The sequence below is a fragment of the Chenopodium album genome, chromosome 9 (assembly GCF_948465745.1).
Source record: "Chenopodium album chromosome 9, dcCheAlbu1.1, whole genome shotgun sequence".
Taxonomy (NCBI): Eukaryota; Viridiplantae; Streptophyta; class Magnoliopsida; order Caryophyllales; family Amaranthaceae; genus Chenopodium; species Chenopodium album.
The window spans coordinates 37,981,096-37,994,756 of NC_137842.1; the positions used below are offsets into that span (position 1 = coordinate 37,981,096).

Sequence of the window (13,661 nt, forward strand, 5' to 3'; positions counted from 1 at the left end):
TTGACTTGTTTTTAGCGGACCGCTCAAAGTTTGTATTATTTTTGACAATTTTTCTCATTTACTTATTAGACTGATTTGACCCATTATACTCCCTCCGTCCTCGATTGATAGTCACTTTTGTCATTTTTGGTGACTTAAAATGTTAGTCACATTTGCTTTTTTCAAGTACCATTAATATTATTTTTTTACCAAAATTCTCTAACATTTGCAAAAATATTTGTGCAAATCTAACTTTCCCATGTAAATGTTACTTTCCCATATATTTTAATTACTTTCACTCTCTATTTTTTTGCATACTCAATTTAAATTTACTTTTTCAATATACTTTCTTTATTTCTCCTTAAATCCGGTGACTTTTTAGCACAAGTGACTATCTATCGGGGACGGAGGGAGTATAACTGGGTTGGGTTATGGCTTTTTTTTTAATATATAAGGCACCAACCCATTGAATTTGCTCGGTCGAAAAAAAAAAAACGGATGAACATAGCACTGCCCTCGTCCTCCTCTCTCTCATTTCTCCATTGAAGTACTTGTATTCTCCATTGAAGCAGCTTCAGAGGTAAGCTGTTGTTTCATTTTGTAGTCATCATATCAATTTCACAATCAAATTTGGTTGCTAATGTATTACAGAACCCTTTAATGTTAGGATTTAACTATGATATTAGGCCTCAAGTCCTTTGGCCTAGAGTGGCCGCCCCACCTGCCCTATCTCAGGGAAGGGCCTGGTTTCATTTGGGGTTTAGGTTTAAGCTTAATTGTGTTTCAAATACATTGGTGTCACACTTGGAAACCTCAAAATTTGTTAATGGTAAAAAGAAGAAATATGGGGGTACTTTACCTTCTATTTTAAGGTCTTTAAATTCTGAAGAAGATATTGAGAAAACCCTTAATTTGTATGTGGGTAAGTTGAGTCCCAAGGAATTGACTGTGATTTTGAAAGAGCAAAGTAGTTGGGAGAGAGTTGTGATGATTTTTGATTGGATTAGGTCACAAAAGGACTATGTGCCTAATGTTATTCATTACAATGTTGTGTTGCGAATGCTCGGTAGAGCTCAGAGATGGGATGAGTTGAGGCATTGTTGGATTGAAATGGCTAGAGACGGCGTTATGCCAACAAATAATACTTATAGTATGCTTGTTGATGTGTATGGGAAAGCTGGTCTTGTGGAGGAGTCTCTTTTGTGGATTAAGCATATGAGGGTTCGAGGTGTTTATCCGGATGAAGTGACAATGAGTACGATTGTTAAGGTGTTGAAAGACGCTGGTGAATTTGATAGGGCAGATAGGTTTTATAAGGACTGGTGTGATGGAAAGATTGAGTTTCAAGGTCTCGATTTTGATGATTTGAATGATATTCAGTCGCAATCTAAGCTGAAATCTCTAAGTTTGAAGCATTTCTTGTCAACAGAACTGTTTAAGATTGGAGGAAGGTATTCGCCTTCAAAGGAGGAGAATTTTGAGATGGAAAATACTGTTAGAAAGCCTCAACTTACGGCTACTTATAATACCATGATTGATTTATACAGCAAGGCTGGACGTTTGGATGATGCAGCTGGTGTGTTCTCTGAAATGTTAAAATCAGGGGTGGCACCTGATACAATCACATTCAATACTCTTATTCACACTTGTGGAAGTCATGGACATCTATCCGAGGCTGAGGCGTTGTTTGAGAAGATGGAAGAAAGGGGAACTAAACCAGATACAAAAACATATAATACATTACTTTCTCTTCATGCTCAAGCTGGAAATGTTGTTGCTGCCCTGCAATGGTACCATAAGATCAGAAAGGTTGATCTTTTCCCTGATGCGGTGACGCAAAGAGCTGTGCTCCATATTTTGTGTGAGAGACAGATGATTAAAGAAGCAGAAGTTGTGATTAGTGAGATTGAGAGATGTAAAAAACATATTGATGAGCATTCCATACCAGGTATCGTAAAGATGTATGTGAATCAAGGCCTGCTTGAGCAGGCAAGAACTTTTTTTGAGAAGTGTCTGGTAGATGGAGGATTGTCATCAAAGACATATGCAGCAATTATGGATGTGTATGCTGAGATAGGAATGTGTGCTGAAGCTGAGGACATTTTCTATGCAAAAAGAGATGTTAAAGGAGCAAAGAAAGATGTTTCCGAATACAATGTGCTCATCAAAGCATTTGGCAAGGCAAAGCTTTATGAGAAGGCCTTTTCAGTTTTCAAGAGCATGAGGAATTATGGAACATGGCCAGATGAATGCACTTATAATTCTATTATACAAATGTTTGCAGGAGGTGATCTGTTGGATCAAGCTAAGGAAGTTTTGATCCAAATGCAGGATGCTGGATTGAAGCCACATGTGCAGACTTTTTCTGCTGTGATTGCTTGCTATGCACGCCTAGGACTGTTATCTGATGCCATCAGTACCTTCCAAGAAATGATTAACGATGGTTTAAAACCGAATGAAGTTGTTTATGGGGTTTTAATCAATGGATTTGCCGAAGCTGGTAGAACTAAAGAAGCTTTATACTACTACAGAATGATGAGAGGTGATGGGATTCCTGAAAACCAAATCATCTTGACGTCCCTTATTAAGGCATATAGCAAGGTAGGTTACCTAAAGGGGGCCAAAGAGATGTACGAGTCATTGAAACGATTAGAGGGTGGTCCTGATATAGTTGCTTCAAATAGTATGATCAGTCTGTATGCTAATCTTGGTATCGTTTCTGAAGCTAAAGCTATATTTGATAATGTGCGACTAAAAAGCCAGGCAGATGGTATAACATTTGCTCTTATAATGAACTTATACAAGAACATGGGGATGCTTGATGAAGCTTCTGAAGTTGCTGAAGAAATGAAACGAGCTGGTTTAGTCACTGATTGTGCTTCAATTACCAAGGTAATGGCATGCTATGCAACAAATGGCCAGCTAGCTGACTGCGGTGAACTGCTATATGAAATGGTTGCTCGAAAATTCTTGCCTGAAGCTAGTACCTTTAAAGTATTATTCACAATACTGAAAAAGGGTGGGATGCCCAGTGAAGCAATCCATCAGTTAGAAGCATCTTACCAAGAAGGTAAACCTTGGGCAAGTGAAGCTGTCATCGCATGTGTTTTCTCAGTCGTGGGGTTGCATTCTTTTGCAATTGAATTTTGTGAAGCATTTAATGAAGCCATAAACCTTGATTCTTTTGCATACAATGCAGCTATATATGCTTATGCAGCATGCGGAAATACTGATAAGGCTTTGAATCTTTTTATGAGGATGCAAGATGAGGGGTTTAGACCTGATGTTGTTACTTATATCAATCTTGTGAATTGTTATGGGAAATCCAATATGGTTGAGGGAGTCAAACGGATTTATGGTCAGCTGAAATATCAAGAGATTGAGGTTAATGAATCCTTAGTCAATGCCATTGTAAACGCTTATAAAAATGCTAACAGACCTGATCTTGCTGAACTGGTAAGCCAAGAGATGAAATTTGGTTTTGACTTGAATTCTGAGTCGGAAATTGAACTGGATTCTGAGGAAGAAGCCTGAATATTGACAGCTTAAAACATTTTGTATGGATTGATAGCTCCCCTTGGATTTTTACTGTGTAGATGTATTGCCTAGCAGAATACTTGAGAGTTGGTTAAACATGTGCAGTATGATCAGTTCCTCCTCCCCCCTTTTTCCGCTCCAACTGTCAGATCTTTTGTATAACATTTTTTGTAGTAAATTTAGTAATGGTGAACTCTGCTTGTAAAAGTAGTAGTAGACTTTGTAGGTTTGTAGTGATTCTGTAAATGTAGTCCTCCGTAATATCGATGCTGTAGCGTGCAAGTCATGGCATTGTGGATAAGTATGGTTTATTGTGATTAAGGCCCAATTAATATAAATTAGTACTTGTGTTTTACTTTTACTAGAGTGTATCCGTAAAAAAAAAACTCAGGAGAGTTGAGGATTGAGGTTTTGGAGAAACCTCTGACTATGTAATTATAATATAGATAAGGCGCAATTAATATAAATTAGTACTTGTGTTTTACTTTTACTAGAGTGTATCCGTTCTAAGCTTCTAGCGCAGGGTATACATGTAACATGTATATTTAGAAAAATAAAAAAAATAATACTCCCTCCGTTTTAAATACTTGCTCCATTTCTATTTTTTGCACTATTCATTTGTCCTACTTTGACTAATGTTTATGATTTATACATAAGAAAAAATATAGTCTTGTGGGTACGTGTTGGAATCATCTCAATGAATAGATTATTAATTTTTAATTGTTAGAATTTATACTTATTGATAATTAAAGATATTAGCGATCAGAGTTTAACATCGGCATGCATGTCCAAGAGAAATGAAATCAGTATTTAAAAACGGAGGGAGTACTCCTTAGGAAAGATGGAAAAAAAATGATGGAAGTTACTTAATGGTAGGTTATTAAAAAAAAAAAAAAAACAAACAAAAAAAAAAAAAAAAAAAAAAAAAAAAAAAAAAAAAAAAAACGTTTAACTCAGGAGAGTTGAGGATTGAGGTTTTGAAAAAAGCTCATTAACTAACTCTGTAATTATAATATAGGTTTGTAATGCAAGATAGACTATCATATTGACTGCTTTAAATTTCAAATCATTCTTATGATCAGGCAGCATGATTGGCTTGAATTACCATGTCTCTTCTTTCTTTATTTTGGTCATAATATATAATCTGGGAATCTAATTTCATTAACATTCCTTGTTTCAACTAATCTTGCTCCCTTCCCATTGAATAGGTTTCCTGTTTCAGTTTTTCTGACTACAGAATGACGTCATGACTTTGCTCAGAGCAATCTAAACATATCATCAAGAGTAATACAGTTTTGAATAAAGCAATCTACCATTAGGAGTGATACAATATCAAAACAAGTTATTTTGGAGTATTGTTCTTGTATAGCCACTGTAGACACGGAAATTTTAAATAATTTTGGCCCACCCAAATAAATAATCTGAATTAATTAAATACGATTCGGGTAAAAAAAATAAATTAAATGGACCAGGTTAAAAGACTTCTCATCTCCTATAAAATGGGTTAGGCCCAAACCTACTAAGTCCACTCAAGGAATTCTCGTCTCCTATAAATACACCATTCCAAAATCAGTTGAAGGGATCCAGAAATCATTATTCCAAGAGCTCATAAAACTCAAACGGAATTCTCTCTGAAGTAAGTCAACAAGCATATTAAACTCGTGCCGACTTGTTCAGATACACTCAAACACATTTGAACAGGACTAAGCTTCAAAGCCCTCGTTTAGGTGTCTTCAAACAAAACCCTTGAATACAGGTTGACATTATCAAACGTCACCCGGCATTCAAACTCAAGTCGACGTCATCAAACGTCAACCTACAGGTGTCACACACGTGTCATCGTCAAGCTGCGGAACAGAATCAGAGAATTTAGTTTATTATAAACTTTTTATACAGAGATTGTAACCAAAAAAATCAAATATTAATATAAATTCATTTGTTACTTTATTTCCCGTCTTTATTTATTTAGACTCGAAATTTGTGTAAACAGCCACAACTATATTTCTTTGCAACTTTCTTTGAAGTCCACTGAAATCCCCCTTTACCTTGTTGCACGACATACGTTTTACAACTAGAGCTATTTTCATCGTTGCTCATTGATTAATATTTTAAAGCTACTCCCTCCGTTTTTTAAATACTTGCTTCATTTCTCCAAGCGCGGAGTTTAATGGGAGAAAATAATAATATATGGAGGTAGTGGGTAAGTGGAAGAATAAAAAATTTTAAAAAACAAAAGTAGTTGAGAGGATTGGAGGAGTAAAAAAATGTGATGGATCCACTAGGTGAGAAATTATTGTAAAAAGCAAAAGTAGTGGAGAGGATGGGAAGAGAGAAAATATGGGGTGGGTCTACTAGGTGAGAGAAATTAGTTAAATATTGTAAAAGCTTTCCAAATAAGGAAATGAGGCAAGTATTTAAAAACGGCCGAAAAAGGAAAGTGGAGCAAATATTTAAAAACAGAGGGAGTATTTATTATTGTAACAGAATACAACAGAGTAATCTGCAAGGTAACATAGACAGAAAGCAAATTGATTGGTAATTGGCTAATTGCATCATTGCAAGATTGCAGAGGAATAGCTTCTGTGAAATTGCAGTGTTCGCCATACAAAAGATAAGAAGCTTGGACACAGCACACAGGTTTGGAGTTCCAGGCTCAATTTACCAGAAGGGCGACAAGGTACTATTACAAAAATATGATCCTATGTACGGTGTTACTACAATTTTCTGCTGAGTGGTTCTACAATTCTGCCAGAACTATTGACCTACTTGCTTGCTATGTTACTCGATCGGGCTATTCTTTATCTCAGGTATCGGTGCAGGATCCTCAACACTTGACATGGGTATAAAAACTTGATACTTCAATTGGACTGAATACATGGATTCTTTTCTTCGAGTTTATGTGCCTGACACAAGTATCTAAGTTGCAGTAATATAGCTTGCTCGTCTTTTTACTTGAAGTAAAAGATTAAGACGGACAGGTACGAATAAACAGCCCAGGATTGCATGCTCATAGGAAGTACATTATATCCTAAATCCAATCAACAAAATACATGGAAATCGGAAACAACAAATGTTACAGAAGTCAATCTGCATAATAACAGTGGACTCAGAGCAAATTCAGTTTCCATCAAATGTGTTAATCACTTTATCACTTCCAGTTTCTTTGTTATATGAGTAGTTTATACACCCTCCAATGATGGTAGATTTCATATAATTATCACCGATCTGAAAAAATTCAGATCTGTTGTCAGCCCAACACTTTCCAAGAAACTTTAGAGCTTCTCTTTTGTGTCACCTTCGTAAACTCTCCATTCAGCAATCTAAACTAACCCAAATGCATTATCAACCCAACTCTTGCCAGGCAACTTTTCTGCTCCTCTATCGTCCATCAACTTCCTTATCTTTAATGCATCATTCCAACGACCATTACATCTGTAAACGTTGATAAGGTGCACATAACTTAGATGGTTTTTAGGTTCCAGTTCCATCATTTTCAGCGCAATTTGCTCCACAGCAGCTGAATTTTTGTTGGTTGTACAAGCACCTAGAAGAGCTGGCCACAGAGAAAAAGAGTCTTTGCACTCAGCTTTCTCAATCAAATTTTCAGCTTCGTTTATCAACCCAGCTCGACCTAAAAGGTCCACCATGCAATTGCAATGCTCGGTTCCAGGTTTGATTCCATATACTTCAGTCATAGAGAAAAAATACTCCTGCCCCTGCTCAACCAAGCCAGCGTGACTACAAGCAAAGATGACACTAAGAAAGCTTATGTAATCAGGCTGAACACCCTCTTGAACCATTTTATTAAATAACTCGATTGCTTCAAGACCTCTACCATTCTGTGCAAAACCACTTATCATTGAGTTCCAAGAGATCAAATTTCTGTTAGGCATCTGCATAAACAATCTCTGCGCATAATCAACGCACCCACATTTTGCATAGAGATCAACTAAAGCAGATTCAATAATAACATGTCCTCTCATGCCCTTCCTTATATACTGACAATGAACCTCTCTTCCCTGTTTTACAGCAGCCAAACCTGCGCAGGCCCGGATAAGGGTTCCGAAACTGTAAAGATCAGGATCCTCCATCATCCTGAAAATCTTAACAACAGACTCAAATAACCCATTTTGACAGTAGCCATTTAACAAGGCACACCAAGACACCGCATTCCTTTTCCTCATTCTATCAAAAACGCGTTGAGAATGTCCCATTTGCCCACATTTCCCATACATATCTACCAGGCTACTCTCTGCCACTACATTTCCACAAAGCCCAGCTGTGATGACCCTGGCATGAACCTCTTTCCCTTGCTTCAATCTCTCTAAGTTCCCACAAGCTGACAAAATTGACCCATACGTAAACTCATCTGGCACCACCTTATACTCCGTTTGCATAACATAAAAGTATGCCAAACCCTCCTCATACAAATCACTCTTTATCAAAGCCGAAATTATCGAAGACCAACAAACAGGATCTGGTACAGACAATTTATCAAACACATTGCGCGCATACATCAAACACCCATTCTTCCCATACATATCCATCAACGCACTAGCAATTACATCATTTAACTCAAACCCGCCTCGGAAAACAACCCCATGAAAGCATCTACCAAGCCTAACATCCCTAATTTCAGAACACGCCTTAATTCCAGCCGACAAAGTAAAAGCATTAGCCTCAATACCATCATCTAACATAGCCCAAAAATATCCAATCGATTTCTGGGGTTTCACCCTTACATATCCAGAAATCATTGAAGTCCAAGAAATCACATCTTTTGTACCCAATTCATTAAACAATTTTGTTGCCAAATTCAAATTCCCGCCCAATTTGAAATACAAAGATAATAAGCTATTACCCACAAGACTGTTTGCAATAAGACCAGATTTTGTGACGTAACAATGGAGTTGTAAGCCATGATTGAAACACTTGATTTTGGTTGCTGTTTGTAGAAGAGAAGCATAAATTAAGGGTCTTACATCTGAGCTGATTTCTGCTGAATTAATGGTGTTTAGGAGATTGAGAGATTCGAACAATGCGCCTGATTTGCAGAATGATAGGATTTGAGATACGTGGGATGATCGGAGAGAGGTGTGATTGCAGTTGATCAACAATTTCATGGAATTATCACCAATTTCACTATGCGAAGATGGAGGGAGTTTTGTATTTCAACAATTTATTTTATTCTTTTATTTTTATTTTTTTGGTTAAACACAGAGGGCCAGAGGTACGAACTACGAAGAGTGAAGCCGTAAAGGTAAGTGCCTAATTGGATCGATCAAAGTTGCCGTAATTCATTTGGAAAATTTGGGAAAATTTGTCAATTACTACCGCATATTAAAGCGATTTTAAAAATTACTACCGCGAAATAAAAAAAACTTATGACAAATTTAAATTACTACAAACCTCCACTTTAAGTCCTTGATGACGTCACAAACCCACGTTAAACCCATGGTTAAGCAATTTAATCACCTAAAAATAGAAGAAAAATAAAAAAGAACTAACCCATGGTTACCCCCCCTAAACTAACATAACTAAACCTCCCTCTTTCACTCACTTCCCCTTGTTCAGAAAATTGAGCATTTGTGAAATCTCTCCAAATCTCTCCAAATTAAAGGTATTTCTCCAAATTGACGACTGATACTTCCCATCTATACTCAAATCGATTCAGGTAAATTATCAATTTGTTTAATTTCGCTATCAAACATATTGTCTAACTGTTTTTGAATTCCAGGGTTTAACGAATTTTATGGAATTCGCAATATAGGGTTTTTTTATTGCAATTTTGATTAACAAATTTAGGGCTATTGTATACTTCTTTGAATTAAACTATGATTTAAACATAATAAGTGATTGAAGTTTCTGTTTTTGTTGTTGACTTTGTAATGGTGACAAGGAGATGTTTAAGGGAACAAGGTCAGTGGGTTGGAAATGCAAGTGTGGGTTGAACGCTTCAATTATGAATTCCTAGACCAAAGAAAACCCTGGTAGGAGGTTGATAGCTTGTCCAAACTGTGATGCGTAGAACAATACAAGAGGATGCACTCATTTTGTGTGGTATAATGAAGAAATGACAATTTGGCAAAGGGACTTAATTTTGGGGCAGCTAGAATGATATTTTGAAGAAACAAATTGCTGATGTGAATCGTAATGCAAGGAAGATGAACACTCAATATGTGATGCTGAAAATGAGGCACACTGCTGCAGATTTAGGGGTTGTTTTATGCATTAGCTTACTTGTTATTGTCATTGGGTTTGTATGATGTTTTGTTAAGTAGGTTGTGTTGTTGTTGGGAGCTGGTTTATGTTGTTATTAGGACGTAGTTTGTGCTGTTGTTAGTGATGTTGGTGAAGTTAGTTATGTAGGGTATGCTAAGACCAAAAATAGTTGTAACAGTTTTGGTTTGAAAGAAAAGAAAGATGATTGACATATTTATGCTTATTTTGTGTGTCTTGATGCTTAAAACTGTAGCATAGATGGATATAGACATATTGCATCAATAATCACATCCTTAAAACCATACATAAAAGTAGTTAATTGTTGTTACAAAAGTGAATTACTAATTTCAAAAGTTGCAAATTCTAACAAATCTGATGAATGTATTGTCAATAACTTGCATTATAAATTAGGGACAACAAATTTGTAAATGACAAAAGTCATAAGTTCACTGAAATTCCAAAGACTACAATTGTATAAAATGACCTAATTTCCTACATAACGGCTTAAGCTACTTGGGTGTTGTGAGGGGCCTATAAAGGTACTGTTTAAAGCTTGAGAAGAGATATCCACCACATCATCCTGAGTTGCTTGTTTTGTTGTTGATTGTTGCTGCTATAACATCAAAGAAACAAAATCAAGAATTGAATTTGACAACAACACATTTATAAGTAAAAGGTAAAGGTTATACCTGTTTATTAGTTGCCTTTCCCTTCACTTTCCCTTGTGCTCTATCCTACCTGTCTTAAATAACCCAAGGGCCAGTTGAGAATAGCTTACCTCCCTTGTTATTTGGTTCTGGAGATGGTGGGTCAACATACTTATTCTTGCAAGTTTTGCTGTTGTGACCAAATTGCTTGGCAATTGGAACATTTCCTAGGGTTCCCACCCAACCTCAACTGTTGATGAGCTTCTTCAACAGCCTTCTCAGCATCTTCCTCTGCCTGTTTTTTTTTTTTCTCTTATTCTTTGAAGGCCTTCCTGGCATCATCCTGAATAGTGGACGAATAGGTTCTGGGTAAGGAGCATGGGAGGTATCACTAGATCATATGTAGCTCTATATCTGTTCTTGGAGTACACATCATCAACATAACACTTTTAGACACTTCTCATGTACAAGATGCAAGTATAACCATGATGGCAAGGATTTCTAGTTAATTGCCAGTTGCACATATGTGTGCCCCAAGATCAACTAGAAACCTATTAGTGTTGTTCTCAACCTCAAATAGCTCCTCAGTGCTTCTAGTCACAATGTTGTACTTTCTTATTCTCTTAGCCCAATCAAACTGTTTTTCGCATATGGCATAAACCTACCAGTCATTGCTTGCACTCCTTCCCTCTTTTGACAGTTTCTTTGCATCACATACCTTCTCATCCACTCCATATGTGTTAAAATAGGCTTGTTCCTAGCTTGTCTCAATACATTGTTGAAACTCTCACACATATTGTTCAGTAACATTTTATACTTAGGATTGGTAGAGAAAGCATGTCTACTCCAACATTGAGGTGGAATAGCAACCATGTAAGCAAGATGCAATAAGTATATATATATATATATATATATATATATATATATATATATATATATATTAAGCATTAGAATTTGATCCAAGACAATCACATATCAACTAATACAAATAAGTTTCCAAATTTAATCTAAATGATTGTTATACAATGAGTCAAAAATGAACCATCAAACTTGTCACAGTTAGATGTCATACCTTGGTTGTTGCTTTAGCAGCTTGCCATAACAACTCCTTGTATGCAAGTCCATTCCATTTTTTCTTAAAGTTGTTCCAGATATGTCTCCAAAAGAATCTAACTTTAGCTTTTGGCACAACTGCTCTAAATGCTTCAAGTAGTACTCCGTGTAGAATTCAACAATAGATTAGGGTTAACTAAGCGAACTGGAAAAAAAGTGTAGAAATAAAAGGGTGAGAGAGCAATGACATGCTTACTTTCTGCCTACCTGACATGAAAGTATAACCATGCCCATCAATTGTGCCAAGGGCAGAAGCCAATAAGTCTAGAAACCATATCCATGAATATGTCTTCTCTACCTCAACAACACCCCAAGCAAGGGGATAAATGTTGTTGTTCCCATCAGATGCTACAACAACCAAACAAATTCCTGGATATGCTCCAGTTAGATGACACCCATCTAATCCTATCAATGGCCTATAACCCATTTGAAACCCTTCCATGACATGTTTCAAGCAAATGAACATCCTTTGAAAAATTAGTGGTGGCCTCTCTATGTTGTAACACATACATATGGCCATACTCCCCTAATTTTTCTTCTTAATGGCACCAACATAGTCCCAAACAGCCTTACACTGGTCCACCCCATCACCATACAACATTAGCTTTGCTCTTGCCCTAGCATACGTAATCTGTACTAACCACGGAACAATCATGTCTCCCTCAACACTCTCTCACCAAAACCCTTTGTGAGATGCCAATCTAGGTCACTTCTCCAATCTTCAAAGTATTTTTCAACCAAAAATTGTGCAGAAACCTTCCTATTCCTTTCATCAGTTCTACAGGTGTGCTTGAGCCTCATTCTTGTGATCATAAATGTGTCTTCTAACCTTTTATTTTTCCCTAAAACTTTGAAGTCACAAAGTACTTATCCAAAAGTACAAGCTTGCTTCTTTAATATTTTAGGATCCCAAGGGTACTTGCACCTTTGCTTATAGTAAGTGGTGACTACTTTCTTGCCATTATGAAGATAGTAGTAATCATACTTGTTCTCATCTACATGATGCCTGAGTGCTTTTCTGAAGATCTCAACAAATGCAAACCTTAAACCCAATCTCAACCTAATTGGATAGTAGAAATCAGTTTCTGCATTAAATACAGGACAGATGTTCACCTCGTCATCTGACCCATCTAGGCTGCCAAGTTCTTCTGAATCTTATTCAAGCTCATCATCCAAATTTAACCCACCCTCAAGGTCTTTATTAAGCTTTTGCTGAACCCTTAGTGAATCTTGTTAAAATTTTAGTTGCTTTCCCTAGTGAAGTGTTAACTCCTTCTAGAATTTCCTCCCTTAAACCCGCAATAAACAAATCTTCATCAACATGTTCCACTAGATCTTCTTCTTGCAAAGGATTATCAGACTCACTCCCTTTATCTTTTTCTGTCCTGATTTCATAATCAAGATCAGAACACCTCCCTTCCCCCTTACCCTTAATATTTCCCTTATCCTTACCCTTACTCTTGCCCTTCCCCTTATCCTTACTGCTGCACTTTCCCTTGCCCTTAGTAGCTATATTGTTAGTAAATGAGACTTTTAGTGTTCAACAATTAGTGAATAAACTTGAATGTACTAGAGTTATTAAGATTAGTTGAAATGCCAAAAGTTGTGACTCTTCATTGCATCACAATAATGTATAAGGCATCCCTCTCCCCTGTATAATGTACTCTCGTACATATCAACATAACATAAGCAATCTTTCTACTTTTTTTTCTACATACACTTTTCCAGCTTACTCTAACAATCGGTATTAGGAGCCTTATAATCTTAAGGGCCTGGAAAAAAAAAACCCAGAAGGTAAGAAGAAGAAACTGAGCAGTTGAAGTATGGCTTCAACGTCAACCTCTTCCACAACTTCTATGCCAGCACCTCCTATTTTCACAGGAGAGAATTATGATTATTATTGCATAAAAATGAAGCTTTTTCTAAAAGCAAGTGCTTTATGGGAGATTGTGGAAATTGGTTTTGTATGAAAACAAGGAGTGCGGTACACAGAAGCACAATTAAAGAAGATAAGTGATGATGAAATGAAGGATGCTATAGCCTTATCTCACATCATCAATTATGTTCTGACACAATCTTCCCTAAGATCAGAGAGCCTCATTAGCAAAATAAGCTTGGAGTCTTCTTGAGGAGGAGTTCCATGGCAATGAAAAAATCAGAAAT

General features: G+C 36.6%; 2 pseudogenes; one reads left to right on the forward strand and one right to left on the reverse strand.

The window, feature by feature from the left end:
* The first annotated feature begins 471 nt into the window (after positions 1-471).
* On the forward strand, positions 472-3,871 carry LOC145558513 (pentatricopeptide repeat-containing protein At1g73710 pseudogene; annotated as a pseudogene).
* A 2,561-nt stretch (positions 3,872-6,432) lies between these two features.
* LOC145559742 (pentatricopeptide repeat-containing protein At1g03540 pseudogene) lies at positions 6,433-9,161 on the reverse strand (annotated as a pseudogene).
* Between the last annotated feature and the right edge of the window lie 4,500 nt (positions 9,162-13,661).